The 19,935-nt window shown below is 36.0% G+C and overlaps 1 non-coding gene across 1 annotated transcript; it reads right to left on the bottom strand.

The window, feature by feature from the left end:
* Window positions 1-2,275: 2,275 nt before the first annotated feature.
* LOC121229998 (small nucleolar RNA R71) lies at window positions 2,276-2,381 on the bottom strand. The gene has a single exon (XR_005927949.1). It is a non-coding gene; the product is annotated as a small nucleolar RNA R71 (small nucleolar RNA).
* Between the last annotated feature and the right edge of the window lie 17,554 nt (window positions 2,382-19,935).

The following is a 19,935-nucleotide window of genomic DNA, read 5'->3' as shown; positions in this document are numbered from 1 at the left end:
TGACATTGTCATAACTGTGTTACCCTCATAAGATATCCTTGATCACTTTGGGATAATATATGTTCTTCTAATATGATTCTATTTTATCTCATGGTAACCATTACATCTTCCTTCATGAAAAGTCAATTACTATCAAATAGTAATCAAGTCATTAGTCACAAAGACGGACGACTCATGACCAGGTTTACTAATATATCGTAATTTATACATATTTTATCCCATGCTTAGCACATTTATGGATGGTTTCTCCTTTGAATTGGTGAATTTGATGCTCCGAATCCTTTAATTTCATGTTTTATACTTAGGTCAGCATAGGAGAGTAAAAAGAGCGAGAAATGGGCCGAAAACGGAGAAAATGGACCCACGTGGGAAATCAACACGGCCTGGACTTTCTCACACGAGTGTGTCACACGACTGTGTCCCTTGGCAGGATTGAAGCACGACTTACACGGGTATACTACACCCTCGTGCCTGTTTAACAGCCTTGGCCATGGGTTGGAGTAATCGCACACGGGCGTGTCATACGAGTGTGTCCCTGCCGAGCCCAAGTATAACCCTATTTGGAAAAGGCCAATTTTGGGGGCTCTTAGGTATTCTAAAGCCTATTTAAACACCTGAGGAGGCATTTAGAAGGGGGACGGAGAGTAGAAAGCAAGGAATTACTCAAACAAAGCCGATTGATCCATCTCAGAAGCCGGATTCATCATCAAGACTGAAGATCTCCCTTCCAGTTCCTTCAGGAGTTTGGGTTTTCTTATGTTTTGTTATATTTATGCTTTTGAGATTTTTTCTTCCATAAGTATGAACTAAACCCCCTAAATACCTAAGGGGAATGAAACCTAAGACAGATCTTGTTATTATTATCTGAATTGTATGATAAATATTTGACTTATTCTTAATTATGTGTTCTTAATTCTTGTTTTGATATTCCAGGATATTGGTTCAAGTTAAGCTCTTATTCAGAGGAGGAATAGACCCTGTCTAAGAGTAAATTTTTCATAATTAAGCGGAGTTAATTGCACGTCTAGAGATAGGGTGATAAGATTTTGCCAGATTAAGGTGAAACCTAATAAGGGAATCCATAGATCGAGTTAATGCAATTCTAGGGTGTTAATTAGAAAGAGATTTCAATTATTTAACCTAGGGATAGACGTTATTAGTCTCGAGAGAGATAACAATATAACTTAGGGATTTCTACGAATCAAGTCAAATGAATAAATCTTCTGATTCAGAGTTAAATAACAAGTGAAGTCTAGGTGGATTTTTCCTTAGGTATTGTCTTAATCAATCGAATTTTCCCAAAAGTATTTTCCTAAATTTTCTTTTTGTGCATTCTTAGTTAGTAATTAGTTTAGATAACCAAGCCTCTTAATTTTTAGGCTAGATAATAAAAAGGAAGTAAATACTAGTACTCATAGTTCCTTTGGGTTCGACAATCCGGTCTTGCTGAACTATACTACTGTTCGAGAGGTACACTTGCTTTAATCGTGATAATAAGTTAGTCTCAAGAACGATCCTTTCATAAATCTTTAAAACCTGTCACGAATATCACGTATCAAGTTTTTGGCACCGTTGCCAGGGAACTAGGATATTAGGAACACTCTTTTTTTTATTACTTTAGCCATTTTACTTTTATTGCAATTTAAACTTTTATTTTCTTTTCTAATTCTTCATTTATTTTCTTCTGACAGGTTTTTCTAGTTTATGACCAGAAGAAACCCGTTAGGACCATTACTGCTTGATAGTGAGCTCGATCGCATAGTTCATAGAAACTGAAGAGAAATAAGGCGAAGCTTACGATACACAGAGGAAGAGAAAGAGGACGATACTTCAACCACAACCGAGGAAATGGCTGAAAACCAAGAAAATTCGCTACCTCCTGCAATTGCTGTTAATCAGAATCCTGCTCCGCGCACTATGTATGATTATGCTAAACCTTTTTTAACAAGAACTGAATCGAGCATAGTTAGACTTGCTGTAGCTGCAAATACTTTTGAATTGAATCCTAACACAATTCAAATGATACAGTAGTTTATTTAGTTTGATGGTTTAGGACGAAGATCCCAACGCTCACTTGGCAAATTTCTTATAATTTTACGACACTTTTAAAATAAATGGCGTTTCTGATGACTCCATTCGCCTTCGATTATTCTCTTTTTCATTGAGAAACAAAGCTAAACAGTGGTTGAATTTGTTACCACGAGGGTCAATCACTACTTGGGAACAAATGACCGAAAAGTTTTTATTAAAATATTTTCCGCCAGCTAAAACGGCTAAACTACGTAATGGTATCTCGTCTTTTGTACAGATGGATTTAGAAACACTCTACGATGCATGAGAGAGATACAAGACCTCTTGAGAAGATGCCCTCACCATGGGTTACCACTCTGGTTATAGGTTCAAACTTTTCATAATGGCCTGAATCCTTTGACTTGGCAGATGGTTGACACAGCTGTTGACAGAACCATCAATAATAAGACACCTGAAGATGCTTATGAATAAATAGAGGAGATGCCACTGAATAACTATAAGTGGCAAGTCATGAGGACAAAGCCAACGAAAACAACCGGCGTTTATAATGTCGATTTAGTCACCATGCTCTCTAATCAGGTAAAACTCTTGAATAAGAAAATTGATGGTTTCCTTAGTTCTTTACAGGTTCACCTAGTAATACAGTGCGAAGCAAGTGGAGGTGGATCAAGCAGTTTAGAATACCCACCTTATGGCCACAACATGGAGAACGAGCAGTTAAATTACATGGGTAACAATCCTCGATCTCAAAATAATCCTTATAACAATACATACAATGCAGGTTAGAGGAACCACCCAAATTTTTCATGGGGAGGCCAAGGGAATCAGAAACCACCACCTTCAGGCTTCCAACAACCACCTTACCAACAAGAGAAAAAGCCGAACCTTGAGGAGATGCTAACAAAATTAATCTCATTGTTAGAAAGTTGTTTTTAGAATACCGAGACAACACTTAGAAATCAATAAGCATCAATCCAGGGGCTCGAAACTCAGATTGGACAGCTTGCCAAGCTAATTTCCAAACGACCATAAGGTAGCCTACCAAGCAACACTAAATCTAACCCAAGGGAGCAACTCAACGCGATTACCATTCAAGATGAGGAAGGGTTAGTTGAAAAACTAAGGCCAGAAACGGTGGTAAGCAAAAGTAAGAATGAGGTAGGCCTAGATGACCTAAAGCCGATGAGTACAGAATATAAACCTTGTATGCCATACCCCAATGCGACAAGGAAAGACCGATCAGACGAACAATTTGGTAAATTCCTTAAACTTTTAAAGAAACTACATATTAAATTACCGTTTATTGAAGCCCTTTCGTAGATGCCAAACGCAGTCAAGTTTTTAAAGGAGCTTTTGACAAATAAACGAAAGTTGGATGAGGCGTCGCATGTGGAGTTGAATGCAGTTTGCTCAGCCATATTACAGAATAAACTACCCAACAAATTGAAGGATCCAAGGAGTTTTACGATTCCTTGTTTAATTGGTAGTTTAGATGTTCATCACGCATTGGCTGACTTAGGGGCAAGCATTAATGTTATGCTTTATAAAATGTTTAAACAACTAGGTCTTGGGAAACCCAAACAAACTAGGATGAGCATTCAATTGGCTGATAAAACTATTAGATTTCCTAGGGGTATCATTGAATATGTTCTTGTTAAGATCGATAAATTTATATACCCAGTAGACTTTGTTGTTCTAGACATGGAAGAGGATAGTAATGCACCTTTAATTTTAGGACGACCCTTTTTAATGACTGCTAGAACCATTATTGATGTTGGTACAGGTGAACTCACACTTCGTGTGGGAGACGAAACAATCACCCTTCAAGCTCGTAATTCGAGTAACAAATCAAAAATTGAAGGTGGTTGTATAAATTATTCTACTAGTATTAATCACGTGGTGAAACCTTCTGTGCAGGAAACAGTTATGAATAATGTATATGAGCCGTGTTTAAACAACAACAAGAGACCTATCTATGAAGAACGAAGGCCACAAATCGAGGAGCTAGATGAATGGCGGACACAGAAACTAAGAACACCCAATAAGCTGAAACCGAGCTAGGACGAGCTCAATACCTCACCAAATTAACTTAAGGTTGGAAACAAAGTACTACTAGATGCAGTAGATCCTTGCATTACCACTTCTGAACCTAATGAAGAAATTCCTCTTATGGTACTCAGTATTTTCCCATATGGTATAGTCGAGGTAAATCATCCCAAATTCGGCACATTTAAGGTAAACAATACTCGTCTTAAACCTTATGTTGATAAAGTTTATAGCAAGGATGAGGAGTGTAAACTCCTCGCTCCACCTTGACCATGCAAAAGTGAGGTAAGCCGAGCTTAGACTATAAATAAGCGCTTCTTGGGAGGCAACCCGAGCACTAACAGTGTCAATTTCTTTAAATTTTAGTCTTTAACATTAAATTCACTAACTGAGTCACTGAACACAGGATTTTCAAAACCACACGGCCAGGCACACGGGCGTGCCGTAGGCCTTGCACATACCACGAGATGAAACACGGTCGTGCGCTGCGGCCGTGTGAAAACAGGGCAAAAGAATTTTTTCCCAACACAGCCGTGCGACATGGCCGTAGGCAAAACTGCTAAAATAACACGGGTGTGCGACACTCCCGTGCCCAGCCCCATGGTTGACACTGTCACAATAACACGGGCTTGTGCCTCCATACACGGGTGTGAGAGAAGCGATCGAAGATTGACACGGTCGTACAACATGGCCGTGTCCACCAACACGCCCAATTTCGAAACCCACGAAACGCACGGGATGAAACGAAGGCACACGGGCGTGCCCCACAGTCGTGTGCCCCAATTTCTCTATAAACACCTATTATCTATTTTAGCTTTATCTTTATATTTTGAAATTACTTTTTATTTCCTATTAATACTATTTTATCTTGAGTTTTTACAACTTTTATTTTCGGCTATTTCATTAATAGTAAACATGCTTCATTATATTTTCTAAAGAGTTCCTGATTTTATCACAGTCATAAAGAGCTCCAAAGCTCATCATCAAATGGGAACTAAAAACTCCAACGGCGCAGCATTTGTGAAACCCAACCTCTACCATCACCGGAGTATCCTCTTCCACCCTCATCATTGGTTTGGCCGCTTATTCTCCATGACTACAATTCAAGGAGTTCATTCATCATTCAGGAAGTTTCACTTCTCTCCCTATCTTATGATTATATATCTATCTTTGTCAATATATCTCTTTTTGTACATTGAGGGCAATGTTCATTTTAAGTGTGGGGGGGTCTTTAATATCATCATTAGAAATCCCTAAATTTTGTCTTATTCTCACGTGAATCACTCATATCACTATTAGAATGCATTTTGATTAATTTATGATTTTTATTGATATGTCTTGAATTAAAACATAGGTATTTATGCATTTATTTTTTAAACTTTAGGACATTTGGGAATCAAGCATGATAAGTTGATTTTTGAAGAATTAAAAACTTTTAGGTTGTTTCCCTAAACTTAGGTATTATCTTGAGTTGAAATTCACAAGTTTGAACATCAAAAAGCCATAATTTTTGTGAGATCTTGAGCCTTTAGAGCATATTTTATTCCTTTTATGCTCACTTTCATTATGAGTGCGTCAGTTTTGATTTATTATTCTAGAACTTGCTTGATTATGCATGTCAAGACCACAACATTTGATTTGATATGTCAAGATGATAAAAGCACTTAGGTTTAACCCACTCACTCCACAAAAGCCTACCTTCATAATTAATCCTTAGTGAACCCGTTTGAGCCTAACAAACCATTAATTGATTCACCCTCAATATTAACCCATAACCCATTATTGCTGAAATCCCCTAATTTGATCCCTATTTTTGTCGAGATTTGATTTGAACTAATTGCTTAGCTATGTTTTGCTCTTCTATGTATTTGACTTGTTCTAAAAAAAAAACAAAAATGAATGCACTTCAATACATATTAGTTGTAATGCGTCGTTTTTGAGCTTGAATGTTAATACTATATTCTGAGAAGAAGCTCCATTGTATTCAATTGATGACTAGTTATTTTTCTAGCTAAGTGATTTTTCAATTGAATCTCGATTCTAACCTTTTCTTTCAGTTTATGACCACACCCCCTAACCAAAGCCACGTTACAACCCTCTAAAAGACCTTTTTGATTAATGTATCAGCTCAATATATAGTGGTGGAGATTTGATTTTCAAGCAAGCCTATGGTAATAACTTTTCATATTGACTAATGAGTGCTTTTATTGATGTCCTTAAACACCTTGAGTGATTTGAGTGAATCTTTAGTGAGGATGTTAAACTCTGTGATATTTTGATCAAAGGTAATCACTTAGATAAGGGGAGACACCTATGTTTTCGTGATAAAATGCTCAACTTGGAATGTTTGAAACTCTGATGTACTTTTAGTTGAATTTTCAATGTATGAGTACTTATGGATTATTTTGAGATATTATTGATAGGGATTATAAATTGAGAAGAATTTATTTTGATTATGAGTTGAGGATTTTTGCTTGAAGACAAGCAAATGCTTAAGTGTGGGGGTATTTGATAAACCATAATTTATACATAATTTTATCCCATGCTTAGCACATTTATGGATGGTTTCTCCTTATAATTGGTTAATTCGATGCTCCCAATCCTTTAATTTCATATTTTATACTTAGGTGAGCATAGGAGAGTAAAAAGAGCGAGAAATGGGCCGAAAACGAAGAAAATAGTCCCATGTGGGAAATCAACATGACCTGGACTTTCTCACACGAACGTGTCCCTTGGCAAGATTGAAGCACGGCTTACACGGGTATACTACACGCCCGTGCCTGTTCAACAGCCTTGGCCATGGGCTGGAGTAATCGCACACGGGCGTGTCCCTGTCGAGCCCAAGTATAACTCTATTCGGAAAAGGCCAATTTTGGGGGATCTTAGGCATTCTAAATCCTATTTAAACACCTGAGGAGGCACTTAGAAGGGGGACGGAGAGTAGGAAGCAAGGAATTACTCAAGGAAAGCCGATTGATCCATCTCAGAAGCCGGATTCATCATCAAGACTGAAGATCTCCCTTCCAGTTCTTTTAGGAGTTTTGGGTTTTCTTATATTTTGTTATCTTTATGCTTTTGAGATGTTTTCTTCCATAATTATGAACTAAACCCCCTAAATACCTAAAGGGAATGAAACCTAAGACGGATCTTGTTATTATTATCTAAATTGTATGATAAAATTTGACTTGTTCTTAATTATGTGTTCTTAATTCTTGTTTTGATATTTCATGATATTGATTCAAGTTAAGCTCTTATTTAGAGGAGGAATAGACCCTGTCTAAGAGTAAATTTTTCATAATTAAGCGAAGTCAATTGCACGCCTAGAGATAGGCTGATAAGATTTTACCGGATTAGGGTGAAACCTAATAAGGGAATCTATAGATCGAGTTAATGTAATTTTAAGGTGTTAATTAGAAAGAGATTTCAATTATTTAACCTAGGTTTAGACGTTATTAGTCTCGAGAGAGATAATAATATAACTTAGGGATTTCTACGGATCAAGTCAAATGAATAAATCGTCTGATTTAGAGTCAAATAACAAGTGAAGTCTAGGTGGATTTTCCTTAAGTATTGTCTTAATCAATCGAATTTTCCCAAAAGTATTTTCCCAAATTTTCTTTCTGTCCATTCTTAGTTAGTAATTAGTTTAGATAACCAAACCTCTTAATTTTTAGGCTAGATAATAAAAAGGAAGTAAATACTAGTACTTGTAATTCCTTTGGGTTCAACAATCCGGTCTTGCTGAACTATACTACTGTTCGATAGGTACACTTGCCTTAATTGTGATAATAAGTTAGTCTCAAGAACGATCCTTTCATAAATCTTTAAAACCTGTCATGAATATCACGTATCATTTAGCTTTCATCAACCATGTAATGACAATGAGAGGATATCATTTACCCATGTCTTAGGCTATGAATTCCACTATTGTGAATGACACATACATATTCCTTCATCCGCTCAGGATTTAGATTCATTATCTGTTCGAACTTAGGCTTTTACTTACATCATAGTGTATGAGACACACATACATAGTCTGTCATCCACTCAGGAGTTAAGTATGTGACCGCCTCCAGATAGACTAACGTCTTGAGTGTGAATACTTGATAGCATTAGAAAGAACATAGGTTTTCCCCCTGCTTATTGGTTAAATTGTTCCTATTTAGTTATCTTTAGCATACATTTTAGCATTTTCAGTTTAGTAAATTGCATTTTATAACTCAATAAATCCTAACCTATTTTATCCTTAATTTTGCTATCTTATTGCATTAATGTCGCTACATGAGTTAATTCCAGATTGCGTCCAGAATTGTCGCCACACCTGACAGATGTTCACAATGTCACTACATGGGTTAATTCAAGATTGCGTTCAGAATTGTCGTCGCACCTGACAGCTGTCTAGATAAGAACCAACCTATACAAATAAGGAGAAAATAATTTTAAAGAAAGGACACCTACACTGTAGGGGAGGACATAAAACGTGGACATAAGAAGAAAACGGGGCCGCCTTGATTTTTTTTCTCTCCATCATCATCTTCATCATCCGACCTTGGAGCTTGTGGCCATGGCAGCTTAAACCTCTCACGGTAAGCCAACATGAAAACCAGATGCAAACTAGCTCCTGACGAGGATACCTAAGTGCGCGACAAGAGGGAATAGAGAGATTCAGTCGAGTTATCTAGGGATAGTATTCTCCATTCGATTCTTTCTTATTTCTTTCTAAATGCTGGTGATTACTCTTTGATTTCTAATTGTATGGAAGTACTGATGAATTCTTGGTGAAATGTTATCTTATTTATTCTTACTTTTATTGTTTAATCTTAGGGTTTGAATGTTTTTTAACACGAAAGTGTAATTGCAATCACTAACACTGGAAAGTATAGTGATAGTTTGAGCCAACAAGTATTACAATTGAAGTTGAGTGAGGATTAGATGAATTTAGTCCACTTGTTTTAAATAGTGCCATACTGCCATCATTGGAAGGTGATGTTAATATGCATGGTTAAGTTTGAGTTTAAATAGAGGAGTAACATTAAGTAAGATATACATTGAATTTTATTGCATCGACAATCACCTGTACTTTTATCCTTGTGAGCACTTAGTATTCTGCTGAAGATTCATATTGGGGATCCCAGTTTATCATCATCATATTTTATTTTATTATTTTTAACGTTATTGCATCGGCAACTATCCTCACAATTCATCTCGTTTATATCTAGTTATTGTATCGACATTAATAGACAAAAGACACCCATCCCTTTGGGTTTAATATCTGAAAAACTTACATCTGTCTACTATACTTGCATTGATAGTGTACGCTTGCACATTATTGTTGTGACGTTAAACTGTCGATCAAGTTTTTGGCGCTGTTGCTAGGGATGGTGTTTGTTTGATTTTTTTTTGTTTTTGTATGTTTTTGTACTTTATTTTCCTTATATAATATTTAGTATTCACTAACTGTTTCTTTTTCTTTGTTGCTATTTTTTGAACTTCATAGTTGATGTTTTATGATTGAAAGAAATTCAGACTTTCTTGCCACTTTTGACCTAAAAATTGAAAGGACTGTTCGGAATAGACTTCGAGAACAAAGAAATATGGCTCTACCAAGGAACAATGTAGCCATACCCCTGATGCAGTAGAAAAATGTTAATAACCCATTGTTTTCGCAAGATGCTCGTATTCAAAATAGGACTATACGAGATTTTATAGTACCTTTCTTAGATAATTTGCAACCAGGATTTGTTAGGCCAGCAATACAAGTTGGGAATTTCAAACTCAAGCCAATAATGTTTCAAATGTTAAATTCTAATGGACAATATGCTGGACTGCCACATGAAGATGCGAGAAAACATCTTAAATCCTTTTTATTGATCTGTGATTCCTTTAGTCAACAAGACATTCCTGATGATGCCTTGAAGATGCAATTATTTCCTTATTCCTTATAGGGAAGAGCACGTACTTGGTTTTTTGGACTACCTGTCAGATCAATTACTTCTTGGGATGCACTAGTAACATAGTTTATTTTGCAATTTAACCCGCTGACAATGAATGCTTGTCTTCGAAATGATATTAGTTCTTATCATTAGTTGGATGATGAAAATCTTCACACCACATGGGAACATTATAAAACTTTACTCCGACGTTGTCCCATGCATGGCATTCAACTAGAAACGCAATTTAAGGTTTTTTATAATAGGCTGAATTCACATACAAGAAATCTTGTCAATGCATCAGCTAATGGACCTATATTGGATTGTACTTATAATGATACTGTGAGAATTCTTAAGAGAATTGCTTAGAATGATTATCAATACCCTGTCTCTAGAGTTGCACAAGCAAAAACTATTCCAGGATTTGTTGAATTGGATGCAATAATTGTACTAAGTTTTCATGTTTCTTCTCTCACAAACATGATTAAAAATATGCAAGAGACGAGTAGCGTTACACCAAGTCACTCAGTAAGTTCATGTTCCTACTAAGTTTTCATGTTTCTTCTCTCAAAACGTGATTAAAAATATGCAAGGGACGAGTAGCACTGCACCAAGTCACTCAGTAAATTCATGTTCCTACTTTTTCTTGTGAGATTTTTAGTGACAACCATAGCTATGAAGACTGTCCACAACATGCAGAAAATGCCTGTTATATTAGTAACATCGACAACAATTCTTATGGAAATTCTTACAACAACTTTGCACGCAACTAACCGTTTTGGGGAACTTAGAATGCTGGACAAAATGTTGCGACATTCAAATATGGGAATACATCTACTCAGAGCAATTATAATCCCAGACTAGGAAATTACAATCAACAACAGTAGAACTACAACCACCACACTCTTATGCATTCGTAATAAGGCCAGGCACATCCACACCAAAATCTGATGCAGCCACAACACTCTTCAATACCAAATTAGCATGTTCAAGGACATCGATAGCAACCGTACACTGAAGATTCTACTTCTGACCCTTTAGCAACTCTTAAGGCATTAATACAGGAGCATATTACTCACACTGAAGCTATCGTCTAAGGGAATTCATCTTCCATTCAAGCATTAAAGGAACAGTTAGGACAACTTGCTTCAAATCTAAATACTCAACCACCAAGTTCATTACCTAGTGACACGAAAAATCCTAGTCAAAGGGGAAAAGAACATTGTAAGGTTACCACTCTTAGGAGTGGTAAACAAACTAGCGAACCGTTTATCGACTCTACTATAGCACCTCAAGATATGGATGAAATGATCACTGGTGAAAAGGTTGAATCTGAAGAATTTGTTAATACATCAGACAAAGAAGTTCCACAAATTGTAACTTATATGCTTACTGTTCGACCTTCGAAACTATCGATGTAATCAAAGGTGTTGGCGTAAGCAGATTTATCCCTACCTTTACCCTTCCCACAAAGATTTAGGAAGAATGAGCATGACAAGCAGTATTAGTAGTTCTTGGACACACTAAAGCAACTGCAGATCAACATTCCTTTAGTAGATGCTCTAGTATAAATTCTGAGTTATGGGAAATTTATGAAAAATCTCTTATCCAAGAAGAAAAATCTCACTAATATTGAAACTATTACACTCACAGAAGACTATATTGCTATTTTTACGAACAAGTTGCCCCCTAAATTGAAATATCCTGGGAGCTTTACCATCCTATGTTCAATTGGCAATCATTATTTGGGTAAGGCTTTATATGAATTGGGAGCTAACATTAACCTAATGCCACTATTTACTTTTAGAAAGTCGAGAATTGGTCACATGAAATCTACTATAGTGACATTACAGCTCACCAATCGATCATTGGCTCAACCTGAAGGGCAAATAAAAGATGTCTTAGTTCGTGTAGATAAATTCATTTTTTTCGGTTGATTTTAACATACTTGATTGCGAGGCAGACAAGGAGTTCCTATAATCTTGGGACGACCACTTTTAGCCACCGGCTGAACTCTGATTGATGTGTATAAAATTGAACTAACCGTGGGACTTCATGATGAGCAAGTCACCTTTAGTGTTTTTGAATCTGTTGAATGCAAGGACAAAGAAGAATGTCATACTGTTGATGTGTTAGATGAACTAATTGAGGAAGAATTCAATGGCCAAAGCACAACACTCTTTGAAGAGTTTACAGTGACATATGGTGTCGAATTCTTAGCCGATTGCGATAGCATGGTTGGAGCTTATAATCTTGAACTCAAGCATGGATGGTAGATTGAATCCTTAGACCTAGCCAATAGAACAACTCCAATTTTCAAACCATCTATTGAAGAAGCTATTACTCTGGAATTGAATATGTCTTAAATATGTATTTCTAAGTGGTCACAATACTCTCCCAGTTATTGTTTCCGCAACACTGGATACAACTCAAGAAGAGAAATTGGTCCATATTCTCAAGCAACATAAACGAGTTATTGCTTAGAGTATTGCCAATATTAAAGGTATTAGTCCTTCTTTTTACATACACAAGATCAAGTGGGAAGATGAAGGCAAGCAATCAATTGAACAGTAAAGAAGATTAAATGAGAAGATGAAGGAAGTTGTCAAGAAGGAAATCATAAAATGGCTTGATGCTGGAATTATTTACCCAATTTTTTATAGCAATTGGGTAAGTCCAGTGCAATGCGTGCCTAAAAAGAGTGGCATAACTATGGTTCTCAATGATAATGACAAATTAATTCCTACACACATTCCCACGGGATGGCGAGTTTGTATGGATTATCGCAAATTTAATGCGGCCAAAAAGAAGGTTCACTTCCCACTTCCTTTCATCAACTAAATGTTGGATCGACTTGCTGGAAAAGCCTATTTTTTCTTTTTAGATGGCTATTTTGGTTACAATCAAATTGCTATTGCACCAAAGGATCAGGAGAAAACAACCTTTACCTGCCCTTTTGGTACTTTCACTTTTCGTCGTATGCCTTTTGGTCTTTGCAATGTACCAGCCACATTTCAAAGGTGCATGATGGCAATATTCTTAGATATGATCGAAGACTCTTTAGAGGTTTTTATGGATGATTTCTTAGTCTATGGGAATTATTTTGATCATTGCACTGACAATTTGGAAAAGTACTAAAGCGATGTAAGGACACACATCTTGTTCTGAATTGGAAAAAATGTCACTTCATGGCAACTGAAGGCATTGTGCTAGGACACTGCATCTCTAGTCAAGGCATTCAAGTAGACAAAGCTAAGGTGGAAATCATTGAGAAATTACCTCCACCAATAAACGTGAAAGGTATTCGCAGTTTTTTGGGACATGTAGTGTTTATTGGAGATCTTTCAAAAATTACAAAGCCTCTTTAACGATGCATGTCTGGATGCTTTTATTCAGTTAAAAAAAAGCTAGTGAATGCACCCATTGTCATTGCACCCAATTTGTCTCAACCTTTTAAATTTATATGCGATGCAAGCGACTTTGCTGTGGGTGTAGTGCTAGGAGAACGATAGGGACAGATATTTCATGCCATCTATTATGCTAGTGTAACACCCCGTACCCGAGACCGTTGCCGGAGTCGGACACGAGGGGTTCACAGACCAAATTCGCTTACTATCGCAGTCCATTTTAAAATTTTCCAGGCAGTTGGCTAACTGCGACACTGTCACCTTAAAAATCATATCTTGAGTTTCACAACTCGAAAATCAGTTTTGTAATTTTTCCCTGAAACTAGACTCATATACCCATCTACATATTTTTTTCTAGAATTTTTTGTTGGGCCAATTAGTACAGTTTATTAGTTAAAGTCTCCCATGATACAGGGATCGACTACACTGCCCTTTGCGCATTACGACTTGGATATCTCCCTGCACAGAGCTTCAATACTGATGCCGTTTGTTTCTATAGAAACTAGACTCAGAGAGGAATCTATAAATATATGGCATGACTCCTAATTATCTCTGGTTAATTTATAATGAATTTCTAAAGTCGGAACAGGGAATCCAGAAACCGTTCTAGCCCTGTCTCACGAGAACCTGAATATCTCTTAACATACTGTCCATATGATCGTTTCGTTACTTTCCTATGAAAATAGATTCGTCAAAGTTCGTTTACATAATTTATTAATTATTTAATTCCAATCCTACTATTTTTAGTTATTTTCCAAATCTATATCACTGCTGCTGCCAGCATCTGCCTTTAAGGTAGACTTTACCTATTTCATAGTTTCCATGATTCAACTAGCCCTTTTAGCATAAATAGCACAAATTATGATAGTGATTAACCATTCCATACCAAATGATTATAACATTATGCTCAAACATATATAAGCCATTTTCGCATGGCTATATACATTAACCAAAATATTCTTCCGCCACTAGTCTATTTTATACATGCCATAAGATAATCCGAAACATAGCAGTACCAAACAGTGGATAGTGATAGTGTGACTAGTTTCTGACGATCCCCGAGCCTGTAGCTTCGCAATGAGATCTATAAAACAGAGGAAACAGAGTAAACGGAGTAAGCATTACAATGCTTAGTAAGTTTTAAGCAGTGTCAATAGATAACAATCAAATTATAACATAGTTGTTCGTATTTTTATTTCACTCTTCACTACGAATCAGATTTCTCATTTTACAGAATTCAAAATGTGTTGTATTTGATTTCATTTGAAACTAGACTCATTAAGGAGTCTAAGCATATAAATTTTATCTTATAACCATTTTTGTACAATTTATAATGATTTTCTAAAAACAGAACAGAGGATTACAGTGTCATTCTGCGCTGTCTCACACAACTTTAAGTATCTCATTATCGGAAATCCCTTTGCTTACACGGTTTCTTTTATAAGAAACTAGACTCATTAAGCTTTAATTTCATGTCTCATTCAGCCTCTAATTCAAATCCATAAATTTCTGGCGATTTTCTAAATTCATGTTACTGCTGCTGTCCTGAGCAGGTTTATCACAATTTTATTCTTCTGACATATCCTTTTAGCACTTCATAATATCATATCCATTTGGCAACATATCATATCAATAACTTACCTATACTTCATAATAGCCATTAGGCTATATGCATAAAAATTTACAATAGAGTTATGATTCTTTTAATATGTGCTTAACATATCATACTCAATCACATTATAGGCTTTAATACTTAAAACTTACCTCGATCGCTAATGTACGTCAATTCCGACTATTCGACCAATTTCCCTTTTTCCACGATCCGACTTTGTTTCCATAAGCTCTTGATGCTCAATCAACAATTTTTAACTTCAAATTTGCAAACAGCAATGTCGTCACTTTACATAACAGAAATTAAATTTCATTACTTAAACTATCCACGACAATCACCTTCCGAGCACCTTAATTTTCTTTAAGCTAAACTACCTCATAGTATACATATACACATTCGGCTAATTATAAAACAAATCAGCACTCATAACCGAATCATTGACTAAAATCACATTCGGTAATATGCTTTTAAATAATTTCAATATTTATTAACATCTAAAACTAATTTGCTTGGGGTGCCATGAATTATTCAAATCGGCCGAATATCATTGAATCTCTAAAATCATGCTTATAACCACTTGGCCGAGTTTCACATTTCAAAGCCACATATATATATTATTCAAAGTATTTAACAACACTTAAAAATCCAAAACCATAAAACTCAATTCATATAACACCAAACTCAATGCTAAATCACCCTAGGCACATTCGGCACTAGCACAAGCACACACACATTTAACTTTTCTAAAATTCAACTTTAACAAGCTTCCTATGCTTCCATGATAAAAACCGAATGCTCATCTTACCACCAACATGCATATTTAATTATCTCAAGCCTCTCTTAATCAATTTTATTCATAATAGCATGAACTCAACAATCCATTACTCATACAAAACAACATAACCGAAAGTCTTACTCATTCCAAAAATTCAAATCTCAACTTGGTCACAAAAATAACTTGATATCTCACCAACACAACATCAACACCAAGCAAGAATGATGCATCCATGGCCGAGTGTCATTTCCATCACATAGCAAGATTTAGACCATGGGCTAGGTAGAACTCAAGCTAACAACTAAAACATGCATGCATCTCATGGAACATCATCAAACATACCTTAGCCTAGTTACATGCATGGCCGAACCTCTTCAATCTTTCTTCTTCCTTTCTCCTTAAAATTTTTGGCCAAGGATGAACCAAAGGATGAACACTTTTTTTTTGTTTTTCTTTCCTTCAACTCACGGCAAGGGGGGGGGACAATCACACATATCCTTTCTTTTTTTTTTTGTTTCTCATCCTACTAACACTAATATTTTATTGCCCATGCTCTTTATTTTATTGTTTCCTCCCATGATGCACCAACACAACATGTCTATGACATGTTTTGCCCATCACCCTTTGTCCATCCTAATGTCATGGCCGGCCACTACTAGATGGGGGGAAAATTGACATGCAAGTCCCCCCTTTTTCAACATGCACTAATAGGTCCTTATGTTTTGATCTATCACATTTCAAAAATGTCACACATAAGTCCTATTGACTAAATTCACATGAAATTTACTAAATCGAAGCTTAAAATTTTCACACATTTATTTTAGACAATAAATATCATGTTCAAATAATTTGGTTACTCGGTTTAGCGGTCCCGAAACCGCTTTCCGACTAGGGTCAAATTAGGGGTGTCACAACTCTCCCCCCTTTAGGGATTTTCGTCCCCGAAAATTTCCACCGATGCATAGTTTAGGATAACGTCCTCTTATTGAATTATATTCATATAAACATTAGCTCATCGATAGCAATTGTAATTCATTATTGATTTCGCATCGATCTATAAAATCATTTTCTTATCTTAAAACAAATACATAAACATTTCTACAGGTATGCACAAATATCTCATTTTCTTGATTTCATAAGCAATAATCACTTAACTTAATTCACAAGTGCATTTCAAACACATATTAAGCACATATTAACATGTATAATTCACATCATCAACCCACATTTTCATTCATGAATAAGCTGTAACCTAACTGAAAGTACACATATACTCAAACATCCCAATAAATATCCTTTATAACTTTATCACATCTCAATATTCAACTTAACTCATTTCCAAAAGAAAAGTCAACTTCCACGTACCTGAACATTTAGTTCATTTAGCACATTCAATCATAGTTAACGTTACCCGTATACAGTCGAATAGGCATAAAGCCTAATATAATACACTGGCATGAGATTTATTCTAGCGCATAACTCGTATATCCAAAATTATCAACATTCATCAAAAATTCTTTCAAACTTTCGAATGTCGAAACTTAATCAAAATAATTTCTTGAACAAGATTAACAAAATAGTGTCCATTCAGCAATAGCATATATAGCTCTTACAATGCCATATCCTAGATATGGTCTTACATATTCTCACATATCGAGCCGATGCCATGTCCCAGACATGGTCTTACACACTATCTCAAATCAATGCCTTCGTCCCAAACGAGGTCTTACATGAATTCCACTTCACACACTTAGTGCCCACTGACCGATCTCGCACTCATAGTGCTCGGTTAAAGGAATTCGCACACACACAGTGCCTCTAATTATTCACATACATAGTGCTCTTATTCATTCGTTAATACACATTGATATGACTTAACCAAGTCTATAAACATCATGTATGTACACTTTTAAACATATCATCTCATTTAAATTTGAATTCGTATAGTAATGAATACTTAAACTTTGCTCAAATTACCGGCACGAAGCCTACTAGGCATGTAGGCCCGAATACACGTCACCAGCATGATTGCTCTTCGGGACTTAGCCCGGATTTAGTAACTCGCACCAATGCCTTCGGATCTTAGTCCGGATATGGTCACTTAGCACAAAGCCTTCGGGACTTAGCCCGGACATCATTCGAATAACCATGCACATTTAACAATAAATCATGACACATTCGTATTTCATTTTCATTAGCAAAACTCAAACACAAGACACTTATCATTCTTGCAATTTCGGCTCAATAGCCACACATAAAGAGCATGATTTTGATTTGCTTAAAACATGATCTAATCAAATCATAATATAAGCTCTATTACTCAAGAACTTACCCCTTTCCGCTGTCCGAAATCGACTTGGTAAGGTCGCACCCTTAATATAAATAATTGATAGAAAATATATATATAGTGGGTTCGCACACATAGTGCTTAATAATCAACCACGCACACTTAGTGCCATGTACTTTAAACTCGCACACTTAGTGCCATGCATTTCAAGCCCGCACACTTAGTGCCAATCTCACAACCGTGAACACTTATTGCTCGCACACTTAGTGCTGAAAACCAACCACTCTATACGCTTCACTGCCTTTTTACATTCGACAATTTCGTCTCTACATACATATACACATATAGCAATACACATTAGTATATCATTTACATTACTTGAATACAAACACAACATGCTTATCGACCATTCAACTTCCAGTTCCATAGCCACATACAAAAATCACATTTATAGTCATAACACTCCTTCAAAATTGCATCACTTATACCCTTATAATTCAATCCAAATCGAAATTCAAATACGAGTACATGATACGTACCTGATCAACTTAATAATTTAGGCATATCTAAATGAAGTTATATCGCAAATTCTCATAGTCAGAAGCTTGCTACAGCTCGATCGGGATCAAGATTCATTACAATACAGCAAACACATTTTAACAGCCAAAAATCATCACACTATCATTTTATCACTTTATGGCATGTATAAATAGACTTACGCGTGCTACGTTAGTCCTAGAATCGACTAAACCGTAGCTCTGATACCAATAAAATTGTAATACCCCGTACCCGAGACCGTTGCCGGAGTCGGACACGAGGGGTTCACAGACCAAATTCGCTTACTATCGCAGTCCATTTTAAAATTTTCCAAGCAGTTGGCTAACTGCGACACTGTCACCTTAAAAATCATATCTTGAGTTTCACAACTCGAAAATCAGTTTTGTAATTTTTCCCTGAAACTAGACTCATATATCCATCTACATATTTTTTTCTAGAATTTTTTGTTGGGCCAATTAGTACAGTTTATTAGTTAAAGTCTCCCATGATACAGGGATCGACTACACTGCCCTTTGCGCATTACGACTTGGATATCTCCCTGCACAGAGCTTCAATACTGATGCCGTTTGTTTCTATAGAAACTAGACTCAGAGAGGAATCTATAAATATATGGAATGACTCCTAATTATCTCTGGTTAATTTATAATGAATTTCTAAAGTCGGAACAGGGAATCCAGAAACCGTTCTAGCCCTGTCTCACGAGAACCTGAATATCTCTTAACATACTGTCCATATGATCGTTTCGTTACTTTCCTATGAAAATAGATTCGTCAAAGTTCGTTTACTTAATTTATTAATTATTTAATTCCAATCCTACTATTTTTAGTTATTTTCCAAATCTATATCACTGCTGCTGCCAGCATCTGCCTTTAAGGTAGACTTTACCTATTTCATAGTTTCCATGATTCAACTAGCCCTTTTAGCATAAATAGCACAAATTATGATAGTGATTAACCATTCCATACCAAATGATTATAACATTATGCTCAAACATATATAAGCCATTTTCGCATGGCTATATACATTAACCAAAATATTCTTCCGCCACTAGTCTATTTTATACATGCCATAAGATAATCCGAAACATAGCAGTACCAAACAGTGGATAGTGATAGTGTGACTAGTTTCTGACGATCCCCGAGCCTGTAGCTTCGCAATGAGATCTATAAAACAGAGGAAACAGAGTAAACGGAGTAAGCATTACAATGCTTAGTAAGTTTTAAGCAGTGTCAATAGATAACAATCAAATTATAACATAGTTGTTCGTATTTTTATTTCACTCTTCACTA

The sequence above is a fragment of the Gossypium hirsutum genome, chromosome A05 (assembly GCF_007990345.1).
Source record: "Gossypium hirsutum isolate 1008001.06 chromosome A05, Gossypium_hirsutum_v2.1, whole genome shotgun sequence".
In the NCBI taxonomy this organism is placed as follows: domain Eukaryota; kingdom Viridiplantae; phylum Streptophyta; class Magnoliopsida; order Malvales; family Malvaceae; genus Gossypium; species Gossypium hirsutum.
The sequence above is the reverse complement of the archived record's forward strand: the minus strand, read 5'-3'. Positions and strand labels throughout refer to the sequence as shown.